The 27,376-nt window shown below is 59.1% G+C and overlaps 1 protein-coding gene and 1 non-coding gene across 12 annotated transcripts in view; both read left to right on the top strand.

The window, feature by feature from the left end:
• SHANK2 (SH3 and multiple ankyrin repeat domains 2) overlaps nt 1-27,376 on the top strand; it is a 516,273-nt gene that overhangs the window by 424,765 nt on the left and 64,132 nt on the right. The gene's annotated exons all lie outside the window — the stretch shown is intronic.
• Nucleotides 3,970-4,119, top strand: LOC125147335 (U12 minor spliceosomal RNA). Its single transcript, XR_007145151.1, has one exon. It is a non-coding gene; the product is annotated as a U12 minor spliceosomal RNA (small nuclear RNA).

Below are 27,376 nucleotides of genomic sequence, written 5' to 3'. Positions count from 1 at the left end.
GCAGTTCGGTTCTCTGTGTGTCTTTCATGGCACTGCCTTTTCCTGACTCCTCTCCCGAAGCTCAGGGCCAGGGGATTTTCAGAGAGGGAGTAGGATCCGCCCTGGGGCTGGAGACAGCTTCTCCTCCGGAAGGATCCCCCCTCGAGCCTCCCCAGATGCATGCCTCCCGGTAAGGTGGAAAAAAGCAGCAGCTGCGGAGGAAGCTGATTTCTAGATTCCTCCTGGTGGGAGTTCTCCTCGGATCCCTGAGCAGAAACCATGCCAGCCAGCCAGGATGGGTGTCATCCTCGAGCCACCTGCCCCTGGCCTCACAGCCCTCCGTGCATGGGCCCCCAGCCTTCAGTTCCCCAGAAACTGACTACCTGGACCCAGCTCGCTGCTAGTCTCGACTCACCGCCCACTCTTTGGTGGCCTGTCTCCGTGTCACAGTGTTTTGGTGTGAATACTCTGGTTCATTTGGAGGATCTGGAGCCTCCCTGCCATCCCCACGGAGGACACGGGGCTTAGCACCCGTCCTGTCGGCTCAGGCTGCCATAGCAGAGCACCACAGACCACGTGGCTTCAGCAACAGAGTCGTTTGCTCAGAGTCCTGGAGGCTGGAAGGGCTGGTTTCCTCCAAGGCGTCTCTCCCTTGACCTTCTCCCTGCATGGGGGCACCCCTGCTGTCTTTCTAGACTCTCAGTTTCCTCTTCTCGTGAGGACACGTGAGGCTGTTAGGGTGGGCCCTCCCCCAAATACAGTCAGGTGCAGAGGTGCTGAGGGTAGGGCTTCAACTTGGTTTCAGTGGGGCAGGGGGCAGGGTGGGGACACACCATCCGACCCATGACAGCAGCCCAATAAAAGATGATGCTGTGGACCATTTTCATCAGTTACAGCCAAGAGTGTTTGATGCGGGGTGGGAGGGCAGCACTCCTTGATGATGTTAGTGGTACTCAGCAGCTACCGAGAAAGTTCCAGAAGCATCCTACCATCAAGGAAGGAAAATGGTACATCTGGCCAACCAAGGAACCAAGCACCACCACGTGGGGTTTCTTTGATCGTGTTCGGCAGATGTGGGGCAGAGTAGAGAGGCATGTTTCTGTCCAGGTAATTAAGGAGGGACTTCAAAAGCTTCAGAAGCTCGAGGCTTTCTGTTCAATTATTCAGACTGACGCATCCAAAGGTCTCTGAACAGGAAATAGGAAAGAGATTGCTAAGTAGTTATGATGAAGAGGAAATGAATTACTTGTCAGTGGTGCGCATGTGATCTCGGAGCACCGTGTGAGCTCGTGTCTCGCCAGGTGCGTGCTGTCCGTGAACGCTGGTGCGGGAGGGGTGGGTGGGAAAGGAGGCCCAGTCTCTCAGGAACGCCAGTCATTTCTTCCTTTTCCAAGATCGGTGGCCACCTGTGTCTTTGTCAGGCGTGATTACACACTTCAGCGTGAGTCTGAGAGTCTTGGCATTCAGGCCGTGGGGGCCACCCCCCCCCCCCCCCGGGCACCTGAGTGAATAGTCACTGTCCTGGGACACCGTTGCGTCTCCACTCCCATTTGGGGTCAGCACCCGTGAGAAGCAAGGTAGTGTGGATTAAAAGCAGGGCAGTTTGAGATTGTCTCAGTAAGAGTAGTGCCCCCAAATGGATGATGGTGGAAATTTCAGGAGGGGTCATAGGACTTATTGTGGTACTTCTCATTACTTTTGTTTATGTTTGAGATTTCCCATAAAAAAAGAAACTTAAAATTATATATAAAAAAAAAAAATGCCTCCTTCTGTTCATGGCCGTGATGGGAAAACAGAGCCTGGACTTGCCTTCCACAGGAAACGACCAAAACTCACACAAAATGTGTGAAACGAGGCCTTGTTTTGACCGTGAAAGATGCAAACACACAAGACAAGCCCTACGACTGCCCCGGCGTCCCGCGCTGAGTGTCCAAGAGCGAGAAGCCTGGCGCAGGCTGGAAGGATACTCAGGTAGGGGTGGGGCTGAGAGCCCAGGGGCCCACGGCAGCCACCGTTTGCAGAACAGAGTGCCAGAGAGGAAGTAGCTGCACGGAGGGAGTCAGGAAAGCTCCGACCAGCACACTCATCGGTGAAAAGCCAGAGAAAGCATCACCCAAAGGGTTCGAGAACGGTGTCTGGAGCTCACGCGAGATAAAGAGGCAGGGCCTCTTCCTACCCACCAAACTGGAAGAAGAAAAAAAAAAACGGAAAATTCATGCAGCATTGGGAAGGTACTCAGGAGGGTCCTGCCTTCACACTGGAGAGTAATCAGCCCTAAACTAATCATGTCTCTGTTCTCACCTGACAGATCTTAAAACCAAGACCTGAAACATCAGACCCTTTCCAGGTCACTTAGCTGCACCCAAAACAAAACTCAGGAATATTTATAAGAACACAAAAATATTCAGCACCCCAGCAAAGTGGAATTTGCAGTGTGTGGCATCCACTCAGAAATTCCCAGGTGTGCAAAGAAGCAGAAAACACAACCCATAGGAGAAAAATCAATTAGTCAAAGCTGACCAGGGATTGACACAGTTGTTAGAATTAGTACAGAAGGATATTAAAGAATCATTATAACTATATTCCATAGGATAATAGTGACAGGGGAAAAAATTAAAATTCTCTGCACTGTACACTTAAAAATGATTAAGATGGCAAATTTTATGTTGTATTTCCCCACAGTTAAATTTTTTTTTTAATTTTAAAACTCAATTTAAACTTCCAGAGATGAAAACTACAATGTCTGAAATGAAAACTACACAGCATGGGATTAACGGCAGATCAGACATTGCAGAAGGAAAGGACAGTGAACGCAAAGAAGTAATGCTAGAAACTGTCCCAAGGGTGACACAGAGAGAAAAAGGAACCATCATTTTTAAGGAAATAAAACAATAGAGCATCAGTGCACTATGGGTCAGCTTCATGTCAGTATAAGTTCCTGGAGTGGAGGTGCTCATGTGGGGAGAAAGACAGAAAAAATATTTAAATAATGATAAAAATGTTTCACAACTGCAAGTGAACTGTGAACTCACGGATTGAGCAAACTCAAGACCCCCTGGGGAAAAAAGTCCACCAACACACATAGTTTTCCAATTGCTCAAAACCAGTGACAAAGATAAAAATCTTTAAAAAGCCAGCAGAGTGGGGAAAGATGCATCCCCTACAAAGAACAAAGACAAGAATGACAGCAGATCCAGCATTAGAAACAGTGCAAGTGAGAAGTCACAGAGATGCGTCTTGAAAGTACTAACGGAGGAGGAAAACAGAGCTACTTCAAAAACAAAGGTAAAACAAAGACTTCTAAAAAACGCAAAGGCTAAAAGGCTTCATCACTGGCGGGCTGCACTTTGAGAAACATCGAACGAAGGACTTCCTTCAGGTACAAGGAGAATGACACTGGATGGAAATACTCAGAGGAAGGAAGGCACCAGAAATGGCAACAGCAAGACTATGTAAAGAAATGTGCTTACTATTTAAATCCCTTTAAAAGTCATTGGCTTAAAAAAATTTTTTAAGAAATAAAAGTCATTGGCTTTAAACAGAAATAATAACAATGTAGTTTGGGGCTTATGACACAGGGAAAGGTAACCAAACAAAAAATTATAGCTAATGAGGTGACACAGGAGATAAAATGGAATCATGAAAATATTCAGCCCAAAAGAAGGTAGGAAAAGAGGGAAAGAAAGGGAGACAAAATACATATAGGGCAAATAAAAAATAGAAGATTGAAAGTTAAACCTAACCATATCAATAATCACATTAAACGTAAATGGTGCAAACACGCCCCAGTTAAAAGGCAGAATTATCAGGTTAGAAGACAAGCAGGACGCCTCCAAGGGGCACACCTTAACTATTAAGACACAGGTATGTTAAAAAGCAAGAGTGTGGTAAGGCTATACCAAAAGAAAAGAAAAGAAAAGAAAGCCAAAAGAAAACTTTAGTGGGCATATTAGCATCAAAGTAGGTTTCATAATAAAGGATGTTAACAGAATACCTTAAACTTATGAGTAAGGAACACAATGATTTGGGGTGACACCTAAATCCTCACTGCTGATGTGAGACGAATTTTTGAGTGGGTAAAGGTCATCCCTAAGGTGACCTGCCTGCTTTGCAGGATGCCTGGAAGTCCCATTCTGCCTGTTCCCCCTTCGATTACGGAAAGGATAGACAAGTGCACATGTAAAAAATGAGGTTGGGAAGGTCCTTGCTTCCTATAAGTAAGTGCCTTAACTGTGAAGGCTTTTTGGACCTGAGGTTGGCAACTCCCACAGCACCCCACCTCAAAAAAAAAAAATGTTAGCAGAGTTTAAGAATGTAATTTCGTAATGATAAAAGAGTCCATTCTGTAGAAGGACATAAGAACCATAAACATGTACGCATCTCATAACAGAGCTTCAAAATACATGAAGCAAAAATTGGTAGACCTGTAAAGAGAAATAGATCCTCAATTATAATCAGCTATTTCAATAGCCAATAGAGCAAGTACACAGAAAATCAGTAAGGATGTAGGAAATTGGAACAACGCTCTCAACCAATTTGGCCTAATTGACATCTGTAGAACTCTGTGCTTTCTTTTCGAAAGCACTTGGAACAGTCCTCGAGATAAACCATATTCTGGGTCGTAAAACAGGTGTCAATAAACTCAAAAGTATTCAAGTCATACAAATTTGTTCCCTAGTAGAATTGTATCAGGAACCGATAAGAGAAAGATCTCAGGAAAACCCCCCAAATGCTTATAAACTAAATAATGCTGCTCTAACTAATTCATGGGTCAAAGTAAGAATCAAATGGGAAATTAGGTAGTATTTGAGTTGAATGAAAATGAAAACACAACCCACCAACGTGTGTAGGGCACCACAAAAGTAGTCCTTAAGGGAAATTTATAGGACTGAATGCCTCCATTAGAAAAGAAAGTGCTCAAATCAATGACCTCAGCTTCCACTCAGAAGCTAGAAGAAAAAGAGCAAATTAAACCCAACATAAGGAGAAAAAGGGAAATAGTGAAGGTCACAGCAATCGATGAAATAGAAAATAGAACAGTAATAGAGGATATAATGACACCTAAAGCCGGTTCTTTGAAAACAGCAGTAAAATTGATAAACTTCTAGCCAAGCTTCTCCGGGAACAAAAGGGGGGTGTGGCAGGCACAACCTCCCATAGCAGAAACGAGAGCCAGGACATCGCTACCAATCCTTTCTCCAGCAGATTCCCTCTGTGCTCTGTCAGAAACCAGTTCACATATGCACGCAGGTCTGGTTCTGAGCTCTCTCTTCTGTTCCATCATCGACTGTCTTGATTACTGTGTCTTCATAATAAGTCTTGAAATAGATCGGGTCAGTCCTCCAGTTTTGTTCTTCTTTTTCAAAAACTTTTTGGGGGCTCCTGGATGGCTCAGTTGGTTGAACACCCAACTCTTGATTTCAGCTCAGGTCATGATCCCGCGGTTGTGGGATCGAGCCCCCCCCATCAGGCTCCACATGTAGCATCGAGCCTGCTTAAGATTCTTTCTCTCGGGGCCCTCGGGTGGCTCAACCAGTTAAGCGGCTGACTCTTGGTTCAGCTCAGGTCACGACCTCATGGTTTGTGAGTCCGAGCCCCGCATCAGGCTCTACACTGACAACCCAGAGACAGCTTGGCAGCTTGGGATTCTCTCTCCCTCTCCCCCTCCCCCACTCGTGTTCTCTCTGAATAAATAAACTTTAAAAAAATCAAAGATTCTCTCTCTCTCTCTCTCTCTCTCTCTCTCTCTCTCTCTGCCCCCTCCCCCTTTCACACATGCTCTCTCTCTAAAATAAATAAATACATAAAATGTTTACAAAATACCTTTTGGCTATCCAAGGGAGCTTGCGTTTCCATATGAATTTAGCAGTCAGCTTGTCATTTTCTATAAAGAGCCTGCCGGGATCACACTGAGCCCGTCCACTGAGGAGCATGGACCGCTGGACCCAGCCATCACGGAGCATCTGCTGCAAAGCCACAGGGAATCTCTCCATTGCGTTGGCTCGTCCGCGTCTCTCAACAGTGTTTTGAGGTTTCCCGTGTACAGGTGTCCCCAGTCTTTTGCCAAATTTATCCCTAACTTTTTCATCCTTTTTCAAGATATTGTAAAGGTATTTAGATTTTTCTGCTCATGGCGGTCTGTTGCTGTTACGCAGAATTACAAGGGAGTGGGGGCAGTGGTCTCCACGAGGATGCTGTCCGTTCCAGTCCATCCACTTGGTGGGCAACCCCGGCGTGGGAGTGGCCCAAGGACGGCCATTCTGCCTCAAGGCTCTTTCTCTGTCACACCTGTCTGTTGTTTGGGCAGCAGTGGGGTGGGCAAGGGGCGCTCTCTTCCATTTTGGGGAGACGTTGAGCTGGCACGTCTTTTCCAGAGGAAACTCATCACTTCCTACTAAGGCACTAAATGCCAGTACCCTTTGCTCCCGCCTCTGCACTTCCGGGACTGTCCCCTACAGTTCTGCTGGCCCAGGTGGAAGCTCATGGAAACCACCCACGCAGCCCCAGGAGGGCATTAGTCCAATAAGACACAGAGTGTCCACGCAGGGCTGTGCAGTGGAGCTGTTGCAAAGACGAGGCGGCTCTGGTGTCCTGCTAGGGGACGACTGCCAAGCAAATGGCTTTAAGCGAAAAGAGCCACAAACAGAGCAGCGGCCGAACGCATTACTCTCGGCGTAAGAAAAAGGTGCCGTGTGCGGGAGCTCTTACTTTGTGCTCACCTTTTCTGTGAACTTAAGACTGATTTAAAGGAGCGCCTGGGTGGCTCGGTCGGTTAAGCATCCCAACTCTCGATCTCGGCTCAGGTCGTGGTCTTGCAGTGGTGTGTAAGTTCGAGCCCCACGTCAGGCTCAGAGCTGGCGGTGCAGAGCCTGCTCGGGGTTCTCTCTCTCCCTGGCTCTCTGCCCCTCCCCTGCCTGCTCTCTCTGTCTCTCTCGCTCTCAAAATAAATGAATAAACTTAAACTGATTTAAAAGATAGAGCCCTTTAAATTTAAGGGAAAAACACGAGAGGGACAGACGCACCGAGGAGGCCAAGTTTGCTGGAGGGGTTGTGTGTCTGTGTCACTGTTTCTTCTCACGTCCGCGAAACCAGGTGCCTCCTGGTTGATCTTGTGTCTCCCTGTTCAGCTCTTTCTCGGGACAGTGGTAGACGAGCCGTGTCCCATTTGGCTCAGTTGCCCCGTGCCTGGCACAGAGCCTCTCTCTCAGCAGATCTTCAGAGGTTTCCAGGGGTCATAGCCGTGGGCTACATTCTTTCTGGAATGTTCTCATGGAGCCACCTCGCATCCCTCGAGGGGGGCACTGAGACGTCCACCTGTTACAGATGAGGCGACCAAGGCACAGGGAGGGTGAGTCATTTGGTTAAGGTTGCGCAGCTGAAGGTGGAGGGCTGGGATTTGCACCCAGGCCGTCCAGCTCGAGGCTGAGCCCTGAACGCCGGCCCAGCCAGCATCTCCGTGGCGGTGACAGGCACCCACTGTGCGGGGCTGGGCACGTGTACAGGGCGAGCCTGATGCCGGCTCACGGGGGGAGCCCGTGGCACCGAGCCGCCAGCCCAGGTGTGCGGTGAGGAGTCTACACTTGGCGGACAGCCGCGCCCCCACAGTGACTTCCAGAGGGAGTGGACCCAGGGTTCCCGTCCCGCGTTCGCCTTGTTCCAGGTGGCATTTCGGTTTCTTTGCTTAAAAGACGAAGGATAGTCAGACTTTCTGGTGGCATTTATTCTCCACTGGCATTTAAGATATTCGCCAAGACTGTCATTTTGAAGGGGAAAACGTTCAAATAGTAGCAGTGACTCAGACCGGGACTCGGCCCCCTCGTCTGGCTCGGCCCCCTCGGAGTCGCTGGGGATCTCAGCACCAGGGGGGGGCCTCTGCTCCAGGAGAGCCAGGCCGAGTGGGGCCTTCTGCTTGTCTTTAGGGGCTATGAGAGCGGGGTGGCCAAGCGCGGGGTCTCGGGGGGCGTGAGCGTGAAAACCGTGAGCCTGCCCTCACCCTCAGTACTACTGGCCCGGCCTCTCTGTGTAGAGCTTGAGGGGCCTCCTGGCACCACGTCCGGCCTCGAAGCCAGGGCTGCTAACTGGACCCCGGGCTCCTTCGTCTCTGCTCCGCCATGGAACATCCTTCCAGAAGTATCCACGTGGAGCCCCTAGGCTCTCAGCCTCTCCTTTCAGGCTTAGCAGCAGGGACTTCAGGATGGACGGGCCTGGGTTTAACCCTTACCTGGAGACTTACTGCTGTAGGATAGTATGTTTGCGTGCTTTTTGTCTGTAATTCACACAAGCCTGAGACCAGTCGGTGGCTCTGTCCCCAGCCCCAGGGACAGACCTGCCTGCAGGAGGCACTCGGCAAACGGAGAGTGATGAGTAAAGCTTTTGGTGTGATGCCTGGTAATGTAATGAGCCCTTGAGATATGGAAGCTGTTAGGTCCTTATGAGTCATAGCAGCAGGTGCCAAGATGTTTATGGTCGTGGCTTTGTAAAAACATGATCAGGTTCCACATGCGTGTCTATAACGGCTTTATTCATCATTGCCAAAACGTGGAAGCACCCTCGAACAAACTGTGGTCCATCCATTCAATTCAATATTATGCGGCTATAAAAGGAAATGAGCCCGCAAGCCACAGAAAGACCCACGTAAGAGGAACCCACAAATGCATACTGCTTTGTGAAGGAAGCCAATCTGAACGAGCGAGGATCCCAACTATATGACATTCTGGAAAGGGCAAAACCGTGGAGACGGTAAAAAGATCCGTGGTTGTCAGGGCGGGGGTGGCGGGGGGAGAGGGCTGGACAGGTGGAGCACGGGGGGTTTTAGGGCAGTGAAACTATCGTGTGCCACTGTAATGTCGGATACGTGGCAAAACCTACAGAAAGTACGTGAAGCGTGAGCCCTGTGGGCTTCAGTTCATGAGAACATAATCAGGATTGGCTCATCACCTGTGGCAAACGTAACACACCAGTCAGCGCAAGGTGTGAATAATAGGAGGGAAGGGATGTGTGGGAATTTGCCGTAGTATCTGCTCAATTTTTCTGTCTGTAAACCTAAAAGTGTTCCAACATAGGAAGTCTCAGAATAAAGTCCGATCGGGCACTAACAGCCGAAGGTCTTACAGCCGAGAGTGGGAGTCTCAGGGAACCCGTCACCCAGAGAGTACGGAAGGGAAGGGGCTCCAGAACCTTCTGCGGATCCGCACGGTGGTTACCATGACCTTGGAGCCTGTGTGGGGAGGACTCCCTCCGGACGCCGCCGGGGACGAGGTCCCGGGAAGAGTGTGAGCTGCCCAGAAGCGGCTGGCAGGTCGGGGAGGTGGGTGTCTAATCAGGAGGACGTCACGGGGGGATGGAGACTTGGCGTTTTCTCCTCCCCGTGCACCTGTGGGGAGGTGCCTGTGGACCCGGGACTTCCTGGCACACAAGCACGGGCCACCGCTGTCATCTGCCTCCACCCCAGAGCGGTCATTTTGTGGCTGTCACGCACACCGGGCACTTCCTGCAGCCAGTGGGCAACCTCTCGATGGCCACCCGCGCTGTTTCGGGCTGTCCTTCCCTTGACTCAAGCTACGACTTCCCTACCACACACGGGCTCACAGCCTCTTGTACGGCACGCAGCTCGACACCGTGGCCCCGGTGCCCGTGCCCTGCACTCAGGCTCGCGCGTGTGCCTGAGCTCTGGCCACGGAATGGGAGGGTGGCCTGTTCTAAACCCCCACGAGCCACCTCCGCACCCTCCATCCACCCTGCGCCTGGATGTAGACGAGCCCAAACCCGTAAGCTCCATGTTGAAAAGGGCAGCACCCAGGACCCTGAATCGCCCCCTGGAAGCCAGCTGCCATTTCTCGGGACTTTGCCCGGAAGAGAAGGAACTTCCCGTGGGACTGAGCTCTCATTCGTTAGGGGCATTGGTTCTGGAAGCCGGCTGAAGGAACGTAGGGATATATCACACATCCTGACTTTGAACCCCACGTAGCCCACCTAATCACTTGAAACCCAAGAGTGTAGGGGTAAAGGGGACCTTTGAGAGCCCGGGTCAGCCCTCTCGCTTCCCCAGATAGGGGTCTTGTCAAAGATCACAAAGTCATTTGTAGAAGAACGAGAGCATCCGGGGTTCTGACCCTGGCTCCCTGCCCCTCACCACCCGTCCCGTGGGCATGACCTCCGCCAACAACGAGTCAGGAGAGGAGTCTGGGCCAGCAGCTGGGAAGGGAACGTATTGTTGGAGACTGTCATGGGCTGAGTTGGGTCCCCAGAATGCATATGCCGGAGTCTTGACCCCTACCAGCTCAGAACGTGATCTGAGGCCATCTGGAGATGGGGCCTCGGAGGAGGTGATTAAGGTAAAGTGAGGTCACTAGGGGAGGGTCCGATCCAGAATGCACGGGGTCCTTGCAGGAAGAGGGGATCGGGACCCCGACACGCACGGAGGGACGGCCCCGTGGGGCCACTGGGAGAGGACGGCCGGCCACACACAAGGAGAGAGGCCTCGGGAGGACCCGGCCCCACCCACGCCTGGACCTCGGGCTCCGGCCTCCGGGACCGGGAGACAAAGCGTCCTGTGGTGCGAGCCCCGACTATGGGACGGTGTTATGCTGCCAGAGCGAACTCACACAGAGATTGTTGGAACTGAGTCCAAGGAGAGGTCAGATAGACCCCCGCTCACCGTCTGCACGAACACCCTCATGTGTTAGAGAAACGCTGCTTTCCCGCTGGACTGGGCTGGCCCTGCGCATATTACATTACGGGGCGTCCGTTCTCTGGGCACTCCTCCGGGAGAGGACCTTTGGGCCACAGGTTTAATTAACACCCAGGATGAGCCCAAGGTGACCCACTCTCTGCCCAGGCTCAGCCTCTCCCCACGTGGGACCGGGTGGAAAGTAGCAAGCAGCCTTCCGGATGAGAGCCTGGGGGCCGGCGCCGCAGAAATGAGGCATCCCATCCCCTTTGAGAGTTAATCGTTTGCTTTGGGGATTAATTTTTCAGTTGTTGGCTTTGAGTTAAAGCACTCAGTAAATTACTCGTCGTGATGTGGGACATGCATGAGCTAAATGGAGCTATAAATCTCCCAAGCTTGGTGTTAAAGCCTGAGCCTCAACCCACGCTCCCTCCAGGAGGGGCCCACACGTGCTCTCAGCTGGGAGACCGGCCGATCCGTGATGCCTTCTCGGGGCTCCCCTGGGCCACAACCCAGGGCAGACCTCCTGCGGCCTGGCCCGGGCCAGAGAAGCTCCCATCAGGTTCTACTGGATCCCCTCCTCCCTGGAAGGGCCAGCTCACTGCCCCCTTGTCTGTGCGTCTTTCCCGGCCAGAAAGCCCGTGCCCTTGAAAGGCCCTCAGTGTCCCCGTCACTGCCCCGTCTTTGCCCTCCCACCCTCACATATCCTGGTCATGTTATCCTTCAAAACCAGAGTCAAGGCCCGCCTCCTCAAGGACCCCCTGCAGTCTCCCTTTCCTTGGGCTTCCAGTGGCTACCTGTGAGCTCAGAAGCCACGTGGGAGTATCTCGGTGCTCTTCGGGTTTGCATGCTGTCCCCAGGAAAGCACGCAGACCCTGGGAGGGAAGAAGCCCACGCACCCTTGGTACCCCTCCGTGTCTTAGGCTGGGAAGGTGCACAGCATGAGTGTGGTGAGTGGAGGGGGGCAGTCCCTCAGGGTCGCCCCGCCGGCCCCCAGCCTCCAGGCAGCACCGACTCGGGGGCCCCAGGCCAGTGTTCCTATGTGTTCATGCTTTTAGCGGGAGAATTCAGAGTTCCGACACGCCAGGGGTCGGGTGGAAGAGAGAAGGTGACGTGTCCCCAGTAGGGGCCACGTGCCCCTGTGGCTCACAGGTGATGCAGGGACAGAAGGGTCCACGTCTCCACTTTGATGGCACGGGTTCACTTTATCGCATGGTCATAAAACCGAGGCTCTATTCCTGCTGGGCTTTGGGGAGGGTATTGAGTACAGAAGACCCCGAGTCAGTGTAAAGAAATAATAACATATATGGAACCCAAGCAACGGGGCCAAAACCAGGGTCCTTGGTACCCAAATGATAAAGGTGGGGAGAGTTACGCTGTGGAGACACGATTACTATCCTATCACCCAGATGTTGCAGACCAAAGTCAGGTACAATAGCCGGGTGGATTATGAGTCTTCGGGAATGGCATCCACAAATTTAAAACAGGAGGCCATGCCAACCTCCCGCCGCCGACCTGCGTTCTTCAGGGTCGGCCTGGCCAGCCGGTGGGGGTGGGAGAGGCTGAGGATGACCATATGAGTGGGTGTGAACCAGACTCCGCTTAGGGAGCCGAGTGGGGATGTGGGGTCCATGCACTTGAGAACATCAACGAAGGCAGAAGCAGGCGGCCTCGGGAGGGGAGGGCTGAGCCCCCCCGGGAAGCGAGGCATTTGGAGACACAGTGAATGTCCTCGGAGACCGAGGTCTGGGAGGGTGGGGGCAGGAAGGGGAGCTGGCTTTCGAGGCCTCTCCTCCACCCACCCCAGGCCCTCTGGGACCCTCCCAGACCGCATCACCCTTCCCGGGGTCCTGTGGCGCACGGACTGGTGTCCACACGCATGTGTTTATGGCACTGAGTGGCTGATCCCTCTCTCCTTCGCTGTCCGCAGATGTTCCCCGGGCACCCCCACCCTTCCAGGTCCTGCCTACGACGTCCCTGACCGATGGGGGTGGGTCATGGGGGCACAGGTGCCGGGACTCCCATTGGTAGCCCCTCCAGGGCTCAGGCCAGCGTCCGAGTGCCCGAGTCTACCCAGGTGCCCAGGACAGAAGGAGGTGTGCTTTTCTGCACCTGCTAGGCTTGCCCCGAGGCTCCCCGGAGCCACAGTCTTCCTTGTGGGGCCTCTTTCCCCGGGATTCTCTGGGGCCACGGGTCTCTGCGACACCAGCAAGGCCTCCTCAAATGCTCAGCGCCGTCCCACAGCCACGCTGGGCCCTGGACAGCCGCACAGGGACCCCGCTGCTGGGCTGGGGTCCCTCTCGGCGGGGGGCAATGGAGCAGCCAGCCCAGCCCCGCCCCCCCGACTCCGCAGCCAGGCCACACGGCCCCTCCTAGTGGTGCTTCTGGGAACACACTAGCCCCTCCTAGAACCCCCACCCCGTGCCATTTCGACTAAGGAAGGCCCGAGACCCTCTCACGCAGGGAGGGTGGGCCAGAGGAGGTGGCTCCGCGCAGCGGCTCGTGGCCACCACAGGCGGGAGGGACGGGGGGATCCTTAGCCTTTGGCAAACGCTGCCTTTCCGGTCACTGGTGCCCGTTTCTCTACGCCTTGCTGGGTCCTTCCTCTAAACACAGCCAGCATTTCCACCCGTGGCTGCCCGTCGCGTGAGCCTCCACTCGGGCGAGTGACGGTGTGAATGCCGCTGGGGACAGATGATACTCTTGTATCTTCCTATTTGCGATTTTGTGGACCTGTGTTCCGGGGTCTCGGTGGGCAGACGGCCAGTACGGTCTCACGGATACAATCTGCAGGCGCCATCAGGAGGTGGCTGAGGGGTGGATCGGGGCTCCTGTGTCTGCAGACGCATCCCCGCTGGGGTGCCGTCCTGGGCCATCAGGTCCCCAGTGTTAGGCTGTACCCATGAAGGGGGTGCGCACGATGGCGGGCTTGGTGGGAGAAGCCGAAGAAAGTAGCAGTAAGGCGCGGGGCTCCGGCGTTCCCCGGCCACTCCCCCCAGAGCCGCCGTGCCTGCCCCACCTGCGCGTCGAGGCCCGAAACCGTGTCAGGGCCCCTTGAGGGCTCGCTGGTGTGAAGTCTGGGCCGAGAAGTTCCGTAAGCCAGACCGTGGCCCCCGACCCCTGCGGGCAGGTGTGGGTGTTAGCACGTCGGGCCGTCTCTTGGTGCACGGATGCACCTGGGGTTTGCTTCCTGGGGCGGCCGCCTCAGAGCGCCACCCACTGTGTGGCTAACACAGAAATTTGTTCTCCCACAGCCTGGAGGCCGGAAGTCCAAAATCAAGGCGTGGGCAGGGCTGTGCTCCCTTGAAGGTGCGAGGGGAGGGTCCTTCCTGCCGCCTTCAGCTTCTGGAGCTCCAGGCGCCCCTGGGCTGGTGGCCGTGTCCCTCCTGGCTCCGCCTCTGTCTTCACACGGCCCCTCCCCTGGAGGTGGGTCCAGATCTCCCCCGTTTTAGAAGAGACAAGTCATTGGATTAGGGCTTTTCCTGATGACCCCAGCTTAACTGAATCACGTCTGCAGAGACCCTGTTTCCAAATAAGGTCACATTCACAGGTTCCAGGAGTTAGAATGTGGACACATCCTTTTGGGGGAGCACCGTTCAACCCACAGTGACCCCTGATCCCAGCACACACAAGCCTCCCCTGCAGACCACACCCCGAGCCCTCGACGACCTGCCTGAGACTCGGTGCCCTCCCTCGGGGACAGGGACACATGTGCAAACGGGCATTGCAAAGAGTGGGCTTCCAAAGCAGGACCCAAGGACAGCCTCCTGGTGCCCAGCCACCCCACCCCCCGGCCCCACCACGTGCTGTCGCGAGAGGGGGGTTCGGCAGCCAGGAGAGCAAGGCCAGGGAAGTGGGCGGAAGGAAGGAGGCAGGACACAGGCCGGGGGTCCTGGAAGCAGAAACCTCCCCACACAGACCTGGAATGAGGGGTGGTCCCAGGAGGAAGGGAGGTTTGGCAACCGATTGCTAGAAATGGTTGTGTGTCCCTATCTACGTCTAAGGCTTTGTTCAGGAAGATTGTCGTTTTATGTGAAAATCCGGAGCAGCGATTTCAGACGGGAACCCCGAGTGGTGAGGGCACCCCCCCGCCATCCGCTGGAGGGAGGGTCGCCCGAGAGGACGGGGGTCCAGGAACATCTGACCAGGGATGGCGCACACGTGGCTCCCGGGACCGGGCCCCGAGGAGGCTCCCGCTGGCCATGCTGCAGGGGGGACCCTGGCAGGAGGCATCGGCATTTCCAGCTCTGGCCTGAGCTGACAATGAACTTGTCTTCGCTCTGTCGCCACGGAGCTCGGACCTGGGTTTCCAGGGACTTGACCGCAGCTTCTGAACTCTTTGCACGTGATCGTGGGCTTCCAGCATCACGGGGACCCAGGATCCCTGCCGCGGAGGAATTTGCGCTCGGAAACCAGCTGCCTAGAACAAGCACTCAGTCTTTCAAGTCAGTTCTGCAAACCGGGAGTTTCTTTTTCTTTTCCAAGTGGCTCCGGCCCTCCCTGAAGCCTGAGAAGTAAGGGTAGTTCTCAGACACCCGCTCCAGCCAGGCCCACGTGCCAGTGGTGGGCATGGAACGGGCAGGGGCAGGATTCTGCCCAGAAGGTCGGCAGCTAGAGGGCACGGGGAGAAGCCCGGGCGGGTGGGAGCGTGCACACCGCGCGCAAGCAAGGCAGCAAGCCCACGGCCGAGGTCCTGGGCCCGCAGGGTCCGCACGGCCCCCCGACGGAGTGCAGGGAGGAGCTCGTGCTAGAGGAAAGGCCGCGGCGAGCAGGGCATCGGGGCAGCCGAGAGCCGTGGCATGATAAATACAAATAAATAGGCTGTTAATAAGCATCAGCTCCTGGCCCTGAGTCCCTAAACCCCTTGGAACTTACTGTCTCTCGTTCGCCAGTGAGATGGCTCATGGGGGACCCAAGACAGCTTCAGGATGGGTGGCCGCCGGAGCAAGAAGGGATCTTACGATGAGAGGGTCAGAGCTGTCAGCCCCGCCCCCATACCCACCCCCCAGCGGGAGCTGGCAAGGGGGAAGGGAGTCCAGTGATGCGGACAGCAGGGCCGGGAGAGATTGGGGTTGGAGGACCCGCAGAGGCGCGAGGAGCTCCGGCGCCCCCCTACTCCGCCCCTCGCGTCTCTTCCGTCGGGCAGCTCCGGAGCCGTGCCCTTGATAATAGACTGATGAGCACAAGGAAAGCACTTTCCTGAGTTTTGTGAGATGTCCTAGCAAGTTAGCCAACTGGAAAAGGAGATCGTGGGAACCCCCGGTTCCTAGCCGGGCAGGGTGGGTCAAAGTACGCGTGGCCTGGACTCAGATGGCACAAACGGAGAGGAGCCGTCACGCAGGACCAAGCCCCCGCCTCATGGGTCCGCGCCGACCAGAACGGACTGTGGGACCCCCAGCTGGCGTGGGAGACCGGAGAATCGGTGTTGGAATGACATATTTGCAGTCAAACACACGCACACACAAACACACACACAGAACAAGAAATGCTCGCTGTTTATTGAGCACCTGTCACGTGCCAGGCACCGTGCTAACGGGGTACAAGCGCGACCCCATCTAATCACACCGACAGCCCTGAGAAGTCAACCCAGTCGCTAGGCTTTGCTCAGGTGGGGAAACTGAGGCACAGAGGTTGGACTCCGGTTCCTGCGGTGAGCTTAAGGTAGATGCCCTCAGAGGAGAGGGGCAGCGAGCGGAGGCCGCGGTCAATCGGAGGCTGGACCACCCGACGCACAAGTGGGGGTCGGGCAGCAGGCTCGCCAGCTCATGAGGAGGAGACGCGCACCTACACAAGCTGACTGGCCACGCCGGGCAGACCTAGACCAGCCAGACCAGTGGCTCAGACAGTGCACTCAGCAGCTGCGGAAGCCGCATCCATCCACGTCGCAGGCGGAAAGAGATGTGGCCGCCGTTCAGGGGCCGTGGTGGTCACCCACCGAGAACGGTCCAGGGGCGTTCACTCGGGCTGGCCCCACCACCCCTGCGGTGCCCCTGACTTCGCTCTCCTTGGTGTCCATAGGCTCTGAAGGTCGCCGTCCCCAAAGGGCTCCTGGACGGGGACGTGGACAGTGGAGCCCAAGCCGGAGCCTCGCCCGTGGGGGCACCACAAGCTCCCCTCACCTTGCACCTTGCGGGGTCCCTTCTTGACTCAGAATCCGGGCAGGGTCTTGGGGTGGCCCCTGACACATTCACTCCTTTGTTGCCCGACAAGCTAAGGGCAGGTCGACATTGCCCTTGCCCGTGGCGGTGAGACAGGACTCCAGGTCACGGGGGCGGATGGCTGGGCTTCCTACCTGCTTTTGTCTCCCATTGAAAGCAACAGCCAAGTCACTGCAGAGTGGCGGCCCTGCTCCCGGTCCCAGGACCGCCCTGACCCAGTGGCTCCCCCCTGCCCTTGCTCTGCCGAGGGCCCCTCCTGGCTCACAGACGGCCGCCTCTGGCTGTGCGCCCGTGTGGCACAGAGAGAGCCAGCTCTCCGGTGTCTCTTTGTGCAAGGGCGCCAGTCCCGTCAGGCGGGGACCGCTCCCCCATGACCTCACCTGACCCTCCCTACCTCCCAAAGGCCCCACCCCCGAATACCATCCCACTGGGGGTCAGGCTGGAACATCAGAATTTGGAGGAGGGGGTCACGAACGTTCAGACCATAGCAAACGGCAGTCGTTACCGGTTGGCCCAGGAAGTCCCGCAAGTGAGAAGCCCACCTTTGGGGCCCCTTTTACCGTCACGCAGCTCTGAGCGGGGGGCCCCGTGTTACAGACGAGGACACCGAGGCGTGGGACTGTATCACGGCCTCTCTGCTGGCCGTGGGGAGCAGGGCTTTGAACCTGGGCACCCCACGCCTGGAAGAGGTGCAGAGGGGTGGGTGGCGAGACCGGATCTCCCGACGGGCTTGTTTCTTGCCCTTTCAGGGAGCTGTCTGGCCAAACAGACACTCGTTGGCCAGTCGCCTTCCATCGACACCAGATCGGGCACGTGGCTCTCTGGTGCCTTTCCCAAACAGGGTGCCCTCTGAACTAACAGTCGGCCAGCCGGCACCCCGCTGGGACGGTCGTGGGTTCTGGTCGCCCGCCAGCCCCCCACCGCCCCCCAGTCCCGTCCGCCAGCCTGGCACCCGTTACCGGAGTGGATTGGCCGGCCATCCTCGGGCGCTCCCGGGGAAGCCCCGTCAGCGTCTCGGCTCCCCTGGCACCCAGAGCGCTGTCCGCACGCTGACGGAGCCGTGAGAGGGTCAGGAGCCCTGCGGGACCGAGGCCCCGGAGGCAGGGCTGAGTGCCGACTGCACCAGCCTCCCGGAGCTGCTTGCTGCCACGCGGGGCCCCCAGCCGGGGGCTTCAGACAGCAGGAGCCTCTTCTCTCCCAGCTCTGGAGCCAGGCCGACTGTGAGATCAAGGCGTCCGCGGGGCCCAGCCCCCTCCAGAGGCTCTGCAGGAGGACCCGGCCTCGCTCCCTCTGACCCCCGAAGGCTCGTGTGTCCTCACACGGCTCCTCCCTGTGTGTCTTCTCCTACCTGTCAGGTGAATAGGGCCCCCCCAGGTCATCCAGGACGAGCTCATCGTGAGATCCTGAACATTACCGCATCCACGAAGACCCCATTTCCAGATAAGGTCACAGCCGCAGGTCACAGGGCTTAGGACACGGACATACCCTTTAGCAGACCACCGTTCAACTCCCTGCCTAGCGGGTTCGTCATCTCCCCGCCCCCGCCTCTCCCCTCGGACGAGGCAGGCCGCTGTGACGCACCCAGGGACTCAGTGGCCCTCGCGCAGAGGAGCTGGACGGATCCTGGGCGGTAAATCCCTTCTGGGCACCGTCGGCAGGGTGCGCGACAGCCTGTCCTCACTGCCGGTCCCTCCCGCCGAGGCCGCCCTCAGCACAGTGACGGCTGGGGCCAGACCGTCCCCCCTTGTGGGGCTCCGGGCGCACCGTGGGAGGTCAGTCCAGCTGTGACAACCAAAATGCCTCCAGGCCTTGCTCAATGGCTCTGGGGGTGAAGGCACGATCACCCGCCGAAAACCACCACCTGGGACTACAAACCGGTCCCAGAGCCTCGCTCCGGCCGTCAGCACCCGCCAGCCCGGGGTGCCTCTCGGGCCTAGCCCGCCGCGCCCTGCAGAACCGGGCGTCAGCTGACCCGGGCCCACCGCCCACCCCCTGGAGCACAGAGCTGGCCGGGTCGGGAGGGCGCCCTGTGGAGCCGCCAGGCCGACCTCCTCAGCCTCCCACCCACCTGCTTTTGGGTTTTGTCTCTTACGAAGCCGAGGACGGTCAGTCTGGGATGAGAGGGTGTCGATCATGCCCTTCCCCCTTGGCCGATGGAGCAGGAGACGCAGAGGCTGCGGTCCGGCTGAGTGGAGAGAGAGATGCTCTCGGATGAAGAGGAACCCCGATGGCGGGCGGGCGGGCACCGAACAAAATGCGGTCCGTCCACGCAGTGGAATAGTACTCGGCCCTTAAAAGGAAGGGGATGCTCGCACCTGCTGCAGCAGGACGGACCCGAAGGCGGGACGCTGAGGGACACGGGCCAGACACGCAGGGACGCGGGCCGCACCCTCCCACTTCCGCGAGGGTCCGACGGGAGTCACGCGCGCGTGGACAGAGAGCAGGACAGTGGGCGCCGCGGCGGGGGGAGGGCGTGTGCGCTGACGTTCACGGGGCTTCAGTCTGGGAAGGTGGACCACCCTGGATTTCTGTCTCACCGCCACGTGGACATACGTAACGCCACAGAGCGACGCATCCGAACGTGGCTAAAGCGGTCCATTCCGTGTTACACGCCTTTTGCCGCCACTCAAAATAAAAGATCACCGGGCCGGCCCCGAGGTGCCCCCGGAGGGGTGACCGAGAACGTCTGGAGGTCTCTGCCGTGTTGGCTTTCCTCTTGGTACCAATCACGAGGCCACGGCTCCCGGCCGTCGGACGCACGTCGGACACCGCGGTGGGCACCTCGCCCGGGTTCTCACGTGGGCGCACCGCGGCCCTGTAACGGGGCGTTCGGATCGGCATCGTCCTGCTCGCCCTGACCTCGCAGAAGAGGGTGCGGTGCTCGGTCCGGAAGCAGCAGGATGGGCCCCGACTCCGTTCCTCCCCGGGGACCCCCTGGCTGGCCTCAGTCTCGTCCTCGCCAAGACGGACGAGACCGGCCCGCCCTCGCAGGGAGGCCTGGAAGACGAGCCTGTCTGCCTCGTCACTCTTGTGAGCTGAATTACGTCCCCCCGAATTCGTACATCGAAGTCCTAACCCCTCCGGGCCTCAGAATGTGACCTTATTTGGAGTTAGGGTCTCCACAGATGTGAGTGGTTAAGATGGGGTCTTCCCGGGGGGGCGGCCTCGGTCTGGTGACCGATGTTCCTGTAAGAAAGGGAGCTTGGACCCAGGCAGGCGGGCAGGCAGGGAGACACCGTGTGAACGTGGGTGCAGGGATGGGGGGAGGGGCCCCGCAGATGGTCAGCAAGCGGGGGGAGGGCCCGGGACAGACTCCGCCCCGGCCCCCAGCAGGAGCCAGCTCTGCCGGCATCTTGATTTGGGACGCCCGGCCTGCAGACCGAGACGGCTCGTTTCTGTGTGTTTCGTGACGGTGGCCGCGGGAAGCCCGGACCCCCCACGGGAAACCGGCCTACAGGATCAGGGCTCCGGGGGGCGCTGTGGTCCCACCTTCTGTGCTCCGAGCCCTCAGGCCTGCCCCGGGTGGCGCTGTCCTCGCCGTGGGCCACGCCGTCAGCACTGGGTGTAGAGCAAGGGGGCGCGGGCCCCGAGGACGAGACGGGCCTGTCCTGCCAGCTCAGGGCTTTTGTGGCACCATCTGGCTGGCTCGGGAACTTCCTCGCCGACGGGCTCTTCTGGACCGATGGACCAGTGATTCTCTGCGGGGGGCGGGGGGCCCTGAGCCCAGGGTGGTCCCCACGCTCGGACACGTGGCCACTCGCGTCCCCGTCGTGAGCTCTGCCTTTCTGCTCCAGAGTTGGGCTTTTCCCTGGAGGCTGGCTGTGCCCAGGGGGCTTGCTCTGACTCGGGGCCATCTGGTCTCAACCCCAAGGGGCCCTTCCGTCGTCCCCGGAACACAAGTGACCCGGCTTCCCGCTTCCCCGTTTGTTTCTTGCTCTAGAAATGTCACCCCGGGGGCGCCTGGGTGGCTCAGTCAGTTAAGCGTCCAACTCTTGATTTTGGTTGTGGCCTCGCAGTTCGTGAGATCAAGCCCCACGTTGGGCTCTGTGCTGACAGCACAGGGCCCGCTTGGGATTCTCGCTCCCTCTCTCTCTGTCCCTCCCCTGTCTCCCTCTGTCTCTCTCTCCCAAAATAAATAAACTTAAAATGTTTTTAACGAAAAGGAAAGTCCCCCAGCTTCCTCTTTCTGTCCCGACTCAGCACTGACCAAGGCCAGGGCACTGATCATCTTAGAGGACAGCAGGGAGCCACCTCCTTAGCATCGGCTCAGGGCCCAGGACGGCTCCCCCAGAAGCCACTCTCCCTTTGCCCCATCCTGAGCCTGGCACGGAGCCCCACATGCCATCCAGAAGAGGCCCGGGTGGGCGGCTTTGCTCCCCTTGGTGTCCTGGGCCCAGCCCCTCGGGACGAAGGCTCAGGTAGCCACCGAGCCGCCCAGGGAAGGAATAGAGGACGTCTGGAGGGTGCACGTACCCAGGGGCCCACACACGGTGGGCCGTGTGTGGGTGGTGCACCCCCCCCCCCACTCTCCCACATTCGTGGACCCTGCTCTCCTGATGCTGGACCAGGACCAGGTGGCTGAGTGGGGGTTGGGTTTCACGCAGTCCAATTTTTGGACACCCTGTCAGGGGGTCCCAGAGCCCCCCATCTACCTGTCACGGTCCAGCCGGGCAGGTGACCGACCTGGGTGCCCCGAGCAGTGGCTCCTAGGCGCAAGGCCGAGGATGGCCGCCCAGCCCTGCACCCACCCGGTCCCTGCCACCAAGGCGCCCCTGGGGACAGAGGCAAGGCCGGCCACGCAGCATCAGCAGCAGAAGTGTGTGCGTGTTCCGGGGTGGCCGCCGCAAAGCACCATGAGCCAGGGGGCTTGGAACGACACGAATTTATTCTCCCGTGGTTCTGGAAGCCACAGTCCCAACGCAGTTATCACGGGGCTGAAATCAGGGTGTGAGCAGGGCCGCGCCCCCCCACCCCCCACCCCGAGGCTCCTACCCGCCTCACCCGGGGCTCCAGGCCTGCGTTCCTGGCTGCTGGCCGCGTCCCTCTGGTCTCTGCCTCCGCCTTCACGTGGCCTCCCCGCTCCGTGCGTTCTCCCCTCCGCTGTCTCAAGGGCACCTGTCTTGGGACCCCAGGCCCGCCCTAAATCCAGGGTCATCGCGTCTTGAGATCCTTATCTTAGTTACATCTGCAAAGACCATCCTTCCAAATACGGTCACATTCACAGGTGTCTAGGGTTCGGGCACGGACACGGCTTTCGGCGGGACACCAAGCCCTCCTTGGTCCATCGGGCCTAAATTCTGGGTGTCGTCAGGAGACCAGACCCCCGCAGGGGCTCCCGTGGAGGGAGGGGCGCTCAGGGAACAGGTGGGGCGCACTCTGCCGGCTGGGGGAGGAGAGATCCGGGCTCAGGGGCCGGCACCACTTTCCTCCGCTGGACCCTGGACGACTGCAATCACCCTAGCTCCCCTCTCCCTCCTGGGGCCCCTCCTCACCCACTCTGCCGTCTCTCTGCCCCGGAACCGTCCCGGTCTGGCCAGCAGCCTCCCACAGCCCTCACTGCTCCCTCCCTCCGTCTCTGGCTTTCCCCAGCACACGACTCACCAGTGCCTCTGCCCCGCTGCCCGGCCACCCTCCTCCCGCCCTCTGTGTCTTCCTCCCCTCCCCTGTCCCCAGGCCTCCCGGACGCATCTCTTAGGTGCACGTCCCCTGTACCAAGCTGCAAGCGGGACCCCCTGGGCCAGCCGGCACCCACTCAGCAGATGTGTTCGGCGTGATGTGCCCGGGGCCAGCCACATGCTGGGGGCCGCGGAGAAGGGAACTGTGCCCGCACAGGGCCCTCAGGAGAGAGGTGTGGAGAGCGGTCGGTCCTGTCCCGGAGGGCAGGGTTTTTTCTCTCAGCTGAGGAGAGGAGAGGAGGACCCAGCCTTCCCAAAGAGCTGGGGTCTGTCACTGATCGATCCTTCTGACTTCTCATGAGAGCTGTGGGCATAACGATACAACAGAGCAGCACCCACGGGCATGGGAACCTGGAGCCTCTGAGTTGGACGACTCTTTCCCAAGTTTATCAGTTAGGGAGTAAAGACAACCAAAGTAAACAGCAGCTTTGAAACAACTTGGAGGTTATTCGGTCTTTAAATCGGAAGGTGGAGAGTTGAAGGCATTGATTCCACAGGTCAAGGACACGAGAGCTTAAATTCTCTTGGCCATCACCTCGCTGTCACAAGACGGCTGCTGGCGTTCCAGCTGTTAGCATCCACATTCCAGGCAAGAAGGCCAAAGGAAGTGGCAGATTGGCACCTAAATTAGAGAAGCCAAACTTTCCTGGAAATTCCCAGCAGATCTGCACCTGCGTCCCATTGGCTAGGACCATACTATGCATCCCCCCGCGGTTTCAAGAGAAGCCAGGAAATTATTCATTTTAGAACCTGGGGGTGTTGCTGCGCTAAACGGCCTCAGGATTGCAGTGGGACGGGAGAACGGGAGGCCAGCTACCAGCCAGGGTCCTGGCCGTCCTGCCACTCTAGGCCCCTGGGGGACAGATATCTTCAAACCAGAAGCTGGAAGCCCCGGGCCTGGGAGCCGGTGGGGAAGAAGCGGAGAAGACAATGAGCAGCCTGCTGCAGCCCCCTCCCCATCCGCAGCCTCACTGGGGAGCCCCTCTTCTCACTGGGCTGCAGCCCCCCCCCCCCCCGGCCTCCCTGGGGAGCCCCTCTTCTACCTGGGCTTCAGTGCAGAACCTACCACTCGACACTCGAAGGTGCTCCGGAAACACTGCGTTTGTCTCCCGGGGGGAGAACACTCCTCTGCTTTGTTCTGCCCCCACAGTTCCCCCCCGCCACCGCTCCCCCCCCACCGACAGTTCCCTGGCACAAGAAGTCGGAGCCACATCAGGGATGCCTGACTCCCAGCGCTCGCGGGGAAAACCGAGGGTGGCCACCCGACGCCAGGCAGCGGGTCCCCAAGCCCTCCAGACACGGCCTCCGAGCCCGGGGCCCGCTTCTCTGCCCTCGGGCTCCCAGGAGGTGACGGTTCCGGGGCCACACAGCAGCAGGTGGCCCCCGGCCCCCACCCCCCGCCCGCCGCGGAGCAGGCCTCCAGCCCGCAGAGCCAGCCCACACACTGACGCACCTCCGGGTTTATTTTAGACCAAGCCTCATGCTCAGCACAGTCCAACAGACTTGAACTTTAACAAAAAAAGAAGCATGACAGGCCCAGCCGCACCCTGTCATTTACAGCTGGCCCAGCCCCCCGGCTTCCGGCCACGTGGGGACATCTCTGCAGGGAGGCAGGGGGTGGGGGGGGGACCACAGGGGGCTCCTGGGCTGCTGTCCTCCGGCCGGCGTGACTGGGATCCAGCCCAGGGGACCAACCCTGGGAGGGCAGGTGTGGTGACGTCTCAGAGCCTGGACCTGGGGGTGCCAGGCGCGTGCCCGTGGCCCGGGCGGGGGGAACGTGTGTGTGCGTGCACACAGAGTGGGGTGCAGGCCCCACCCAGCCCATCTCGGTTGTGCAGGGCCACGCCCCTGTCCCTGGGTCCCCAGCCAGTATCCGCACCCTGGCTCTCAGGGGGCCTGCAGTCCCCCCGCCTTCTCTGTAGACTCCCAAGGGCTGGGCCCTGCTCCCTGTGGGCACTGCTGGCCCAGGCTCTCCACGTTGGCCGCCCTCGTGCTGAACTACGTGACCCTCACAATGCTTGACCCTAACAGACGTCAGACCAGTGGACGAAAGGCTGGGTGGACAGACAGACAGACAGATGGGCAGACAGGCAGATAGATGGATGGATGAGAGTTGGGGGTCAGTGGACAGGCGGGGACTTGGGATGGACAGGTGGACGGATGGATAACGGGTCGGGTGGGTGGATGGACAGGTCAACCAGTGGAGGACGGACAGAAGGATGGATGAACCACGGACTGATAATGGGTGGGAGGGAGGGAGGGAGGAAGTGTGTCTGTAGGAACTTCCTCCGGCGGTGAGCGTCGCCCTGTGCACCTGCCTTCTGTGCCGGGAGGCCGATCTTCCCCGCAGCGTCAGCCCTGCCCCGTCCGGTGTGGGCGGGAGGGCTGTTCCGGGCAGGTGCGCATTTGCGTGTCGCCCTGTTCCCCGGCCCCGCGGGCCGGGCACCCCTTTGGGCAGGTGTGACCCTGGCAGCCCGGCCCCATGTGCTCCAAGCGGCTCGGGCCCCCAGCCCCCATCTCGCTGGACTTGGCCTGAGCTCTGGGGAGCGGTCGGGGCATCAGCTACGTGTCCCCCAACTTACACGGGTGGTGGGGGGACACGACATGCTAGAGTACTTGTCACAAATTCAGAACCCCCCCCCCCCCCCCAGCAGCCCCAGGACACGGTCCTTCTCTCATCCGGCTAGGTCTGGAGCAAGAACCTAGGCCCCAGGGCCAGACGCTGGGCTGAGTCTTGCCCAAGGGGGACGGTGACAGGACCTGCCTCCCAGTGCAGCGTGGACTCCGTGAGCTTCTGCCCCTCCTGACTCGGTGCCTGGCCAACGCCGGCTCTGATCTCAACTCCCCAAAGAGCTGGAGCCCGGCCTGAGTCCGGGGCGGCCGAGCCACCCTGCCCTGGGACGCCCATGGGAACCCACGCCGGGGAGCGGTCCTCACCCTCAAAGAGGAGCCAAGCACTGACCCTGGCCACGACGTGGACGAGCCTCGAAAAGATGATGCTGAGCGAAAGGAGCCAGACACAGAGATCACGTGTTGCGTGATTTCATCACCCGGAACAGGCAAATCCAGAGACAGGAAGTAGACGGGTGGGTGCCAGGGCTGGGGGGGCTGGGGGGAGGGGGACACGGAGTGGCAGCCGGTAGGTACGGGCTTCCTTTGGGGCAGCAAGAATGTTCTGGAACCAGATGGAGGTGGTGGCAGCACAGCACTGAGAGGTGTTAAATGCCACTGACTGTGCATTTGAAAAGGCACAATGTAATTTCATTGTATGAATTGCACCTCAATTTTGTGAAAAGTACACATAAACCACAAAACCAGCTCGTGGGAGCAGGGAGATGCCAGCAAGGCCGAGGCAGAGGGTGCCCGGAGGGCAGGTGGGTGGCGTGGGACCGGACCCCGGCAGGGAGCCGCAGGGGAGGGGCGGTCAAACGGGGTCCGTGTCTCCCGCTCACGGTGGCTCCGGTGGGGAGGACGGGCCACGGGAGAACGCGCCCGCTTCCTCACGGTCTCCCCTAGGCAGCCGGTGTCATCCGTGTGGTCTGCACGCTGATGTGACCCCAGCAGGCTGCCCTCCCAGCCACCCTGCTCCCATCAGGCCAGCCAGGGCCACGAGCTGTTTGGGTTGGCACCACGGCTGCCCCGTGGGGTCCGGGCCTGGCTATGGGGGCAGCGGACAAGAGCAGGTGGCGGGGTCCGTGACGCGGTGGCCAGCCCGGGCGGTGGGTCCCAGCCGGGACGCCCACCCTAAGGGGCCCCGGAGGCTGCACTGCCCGCGGACACGGGAGCCCCCCCTCCGCACCCCTGGCCGCCCGGCCGAGCTCCCCCTTCCATCCAGCGCCCAGGGCGGGGGGACCCGCTTCGAGACGGGCTCTGGGGGCAGCTGTGCTGCCTCTGGGACCCTCTGCTTAGGGGGGCCGCTTTCCACACAGGGACAGCACAACAGTATCCCGTCACCGTCTCTGTGTGCCCCCCCCCCACCTGCACCTTACTGTCCAGCTAAGAGGTGACGGTCACCATGTGCGTTTCTGGTCCGTTTCTTTGCAACGTGTCCAGTGCGAGGCTGAAACCTGACCCTCCACGGCTTTCCCACTTCGTAGACGAGCCTGAGGCTCAGAGGTGGGGCTCTGACGAGGTCCGCGCTCGGGCGGAGCAGGACGGGACCCCAGGACTGCCGCCTGGCGTTGCCCCCACAGCCCCTGGCCCTGGCACAGCCACTGTCCCCGGGTGCCCCCTGCAGCAGGGGCTGGTTCCCTCGGCAGCCTGGCCTCCGGCGGGAGGGCCCCGCGCGTCCACACCGTGCCGGGGCTCACCGATGTGTCCCCGGGCCCCCCTCCCCCACGATCTCCGTGTCTGAGTCACCGAGTGCCCAGAACGGGGCTGCCCGTCCCTGGTGAGGTGGCCTGAATGGCAGCGGGGCCGCAGGGGGCCGCGGAGTCCTGGCCGAGGGGCCCCGGCTCCTTTCAGTGCCGGGCAGGGTCTGCAGCGCCGAGATGCCCCCTCGCGAGCCCAGGCCGACTTTAATTACACACATTAGTGCTGCGGGCGAAGCTGCTGGAACCTTTTTTCAGTGGTTGCCCTTCTGAGTTAAGAGCAAAATGACTATCTTAAACACACCGGGAAGTCAACCACTTTAGGATTCCCCAGCCTGAATCCGGCCCACCTGAGCCCACGCATTCCCCAGGCCCACGGGGGCTGTTCCAGAAAGCGGTCCAGGCTCTGCCCCGGAGGGAGGGGGCAGCCGGAGTCTGCCCTCGGGCCGGGGCTTACGTCCAGGGGTCCTGGACACGTCAGTGTCCGCACCCTGAGCCCAGGACTCCCTGGAGAATGTGGTCCCGGAAAGGCAGTGCCTGTGTCAGGGGTGGGGCCCCAGTGGCCCTTGACCTCGCGGGGGGCCC

Source organism: Prionailurus viverrinus, chromosome D1 (genome assembly GCF_022837055.1).
Source record: "Prionailurus viverrinus isolate Anna chromosome D1, UM_Priviv_1.0, whole genome shotgun sequence".
NCBI classification, from domain to species: Eukaryota; Metazoa; Chordata; class Mammalia; order Carnivora; family Felidae; genus Prionailurus; species Prionailurus viverrinus.
Note: the sequence above shows the minus strand (reverse complement) of the source record. Positions and strands in the feature narration are given on the sequence as shown.